A 3,760-nucleotide genomic window follows, 5' to 3' on the forward strand; every position below is an offset into this window, starting at 1 on the left:
ACTCTAAATTTTTTTGATTTATTTAATTTTTGATTAATTTGGTTCGATCCAATTTTAACTGAATATTTGCTCCTAACTTAGAGGCCTCAAAATCTTTTTAAAAAATAAATACAACAATCGATTAAAGGCAGGGGCGGATCCAGAAATAATTTTTGGCGAGGGCTAATAAATTTTTTTTACAATATAATAATCATTCCAAAACACTCTAAAATCATTGTTGGTGCAAGATGCACTAAGATCTTGCCTAGAGTTTCGATGTTTGACAATACACCTAGGTCTGGTCAGTTTGACCAAGGGTTGATCCAAACAGGACTTGATGTTTGGATGTGTGGAAGTTGATCTATCGGTTAGACTAGACAATGACTTGATGTTTGGATGTGTGGAAGTGAGTGAGAAAGATCTAGTCGGTTAGACTAGACAATGGAAGTCCTGGTGAGTGAAGCTGGGCAAGGGAAAGTCCTAGTTGTAGGCTAGGCAAAGGGAAAGTCCTGGTTTGGAGGATCAGGCAGAAGTCTTGGCAGAGTCAACGTGCACCAGGCAAGATCCGGACTTGGGTAGTTGCGGATGAAATGGACTTGGTCAGGAGGACCAAGTTGCAGAGAAGAATGGACTGATCAGGAGGATCAGTTGCGTTCAAGTCCTGGGGGGCAACGACAGAGCCGAGCACAAGTCCAACAAGTCTGGGTGACTTGGTTGGCACAAATTCTCCAGAATGGAGTGGGTTAGACTAACCCAGGATTTCGGGAGAAATCCGAAGTTAGACTCACAAGGTAAAGTTAGGTTTGCTTCTTTGTATGCATGCTGATTTTTTCAGGAACTATAATACAGGCTGAACTTCAAAAGGCCATAACTTTTGACTCGGGTCTCAGAACGAGGCAAACTCAGATGCGTTGGAAAGCTCTTTCAGAGATCTACAAAATTGGTGTTTTGAGTTTTTTCGGATTCCGGCTGGAGTTGACTCAGAATGCCACTTGAGTCGACTCGGAGGGCTGGAGTCGACCCAGAAGCCCATTTGAGTCGACTCGGGCAACAGATAACGTCCAGAATGAAGTTTTATCCACCACATAAGCTGGAGTCGACTCAGGGCTTGCTGGAGTCGACTCAGGAGGTCTATATAAGGCTGTGAACGTGCAGAAGCAACTCAATTCAAGCCAGAAACCTCCCAAATCATTCTGGAATGCTGTGAAACGAAAAAGAGGCCAGACGCTTGCAACCGGGGAAGATCCAGGAGGAGTACGTGGTGCTCGGACTTCCGGATCGGCGGCAAATTGCTTGGTTATTTCTTTCTTAATTATTCCTGTTATTCATTGTGCATTGTTTATTGGACTGTAAGACGGGTTTCTCCGCCTCCGAACAACTTCGGAAAGGAGACCACTAGTGGACGGGCGCCTCCCGTGATTAGGCCTTGGACGTACTAACCCTGGGGGGTTAGGAACCAAGTAAAAATCCCGCGTGTCCCCCTGCTGTGTTATTTAATATTTCCGCTGCTTAGTTTGTACAGTTAACGAACGAAATCGAAAAAGCGACACGCGCTATTCACCCCCCCCCCCTCTAGCGCGTACACGATCCTACAAACCAACTCAATAAGAACTTACCAGATTTGAAGCCCTAGCCTTCCTTGACCTAAAATCCAGCCTTTTCCTCCTTCTCCTTGCGGCAGAACCACACCAATTCCGTTCAAATCACAGCAACCAGCTGTGAAGGAAAAATTAATCAAAATCCTAGAAAATTGAAAGCTATACAACCCTAAATCTACCAAAACCCTTACCTATCTTCCTCTTTGATCTACTGCTGCCAATCCGCCTCCAACCGACAGCACTTCCTTGGACGCAATCAAAGGCGAAGCCAAAGGCTCCAAATCGCCCTTGCTGACCACCGCGGCGATGGCTTCGGCTGGTGAGGAAGACGGCGCGAAGAAAGCAAAAGAGAGGCGGCGGCCAGGCGACGGCGTCGGGCGAAGATGAGGAAGAAACAGAGGCGTCGACGAAGATCGCGGTTGAGGAATAGGTTTCGCGTTTATTGAGTTTCTTACAGGAGGGAATCCAGAAACCATCCTATAACCCATTAACCCTATATTCTTACCCATCATTAACCTGCTTACCTAATACCTGCGGTATTTTAATCGCCCAACAGGGCGAGCGCTTGACGAATACGACGACCAGCACGGAGCACTCTGCACTCCAGCGGGGGCGCGGGGCGCTGTGCTCGCGGTCGCGGCTGAGCCACGAGGCGGCGTTGGTGAAAGCGCTGGTCATCGATCGCCCTGCTGCTCGCCTGCTCCAGACCTCCAGCCCTCGCGGCGTTGGTGAAAACGCTGGTCGCGGTTGAGCCACGAGGCGGCACTGGCGATCCTGGCGAGGGCTTCAGCCCCCTCCAGCCCTCGCCTGGATCCGCCCCTGATTAAAGGACACACTTAAAATTGTGAATTTCTCAAAACACACATCTAACTTTCAAATTTCTCAAAAGGCATACTTGTTTTTCATTTTATTTTTTCGACCAATCACTATGTTGTTGAATTTCAAATAACAATACTGTCATTAATAAAAGCACTAAGGGCACTCTGCGAGCCGCGCCCATGCAAGAACCCTCTCTTCGAAGCCAGATTTCCGACAAGTTTGGTCCAGGGACTGGTCTAGTCAGTCGACTTTTCATCTCCTTCGACTAGACTAAATATGTTCCTGTTGGGATCTGCCTCTGGATCAAGCGGCTCCCTCCCTCGGTCGTACCTCGCTAGGACTGCTCAGGAAGACTCGGAAGAGGTCTCCTCCTGCAAGAAAGAAGCTCGTAAGTGGGAGAGCCAGGGGGTCGTCCCTGGCTCGACCCCTCCGATGCTTAAGTTAGAGATTGTAGAACTCAGGAAATCCGGACAAAGAAGGAGAGCTTTTTAGGCTTCTTTTTCTTGCGTACCTTTTTCAGCAGGATGCCAACCTTTTTAAGGGAGGGGAAAATGTACGGAGATGCGTAAAAGAGACCATCATCAGCGAGATGATACCACAGGCGGGCATGTCCTTCTCTGACCTGGGGGTGTCACATCAGGCACGTGTCTCCTTCCTATCTATGAGAGACGTATCAGAGAGTATGGAGAATAATCATTATGAAGGAATGGCGGTATGGCCCCTGTGGAGGGGAGAGAGGGGATATGCCTGTTCTGATGGGACAGAGATAGAGAAAGGGGTGAAACTATCGAGGCGGAGTTCTATGCCGAGCCGAGAAGGACTTCGGCTCGGAGGAGCCGAAGTGGGGATCGGCTCGTCGAAGGGTCTTGTTGCCGTCTAGCGGGCCTTCGTTTTTCGGACGAGGGCCATGTTAAGGAGTCCAGTGTCTTAATACCCAGGTCATGGCGGAGCTTGGACCATCCTGAAAACCTGAGTCGGGCTTGTGGCCGAGAAGGGAGGATCCGGAGAGCTTATTCTCTATTCCTAAAGATTCCTCAGGTGACCCACCAGGGACCTGAGCTGCAGTTGCCCGCCTCCCTTATTTTCCACAACTTGACTAGCCTAACCTGGTTCTTTACGCCTTGATCACGCCCATAACAAATACCATTGTAGTATTGTATTTAAAAAAATCAATGTTGCATAAGCAACAAAATCAACACCAGTAATGATTTTTGAAAACTAGCATTGATGTTGATTTTTGAAATGCAGCACCGCATCAGTGTTCTTCTTTAAAATCTAGCATCATATTGGTATTGTTCTTCGAATTTAACATCACAGTTGGCGTGACAGGTAAAATGGAAACAAATATACCCTTTGGAAAATCT

This window comes from Curcuma longa, chromosome 3 (genome assembly GCF_044706935.1).
Source record: "Curcuma longa cultivar G26 ecotype Majalengka, Jawa Barat chromosome 3, ITB_CL_G26_1.1, whole genome shotgun sequence".
Taxonomy (NCBI): domain Eukaryota; kingdom Viridiplantae; phylum Streptophyta; class Magnoliopsida; order Zingiberales; family Zingiberaceae; genus Curcuma; species Curcuma longa.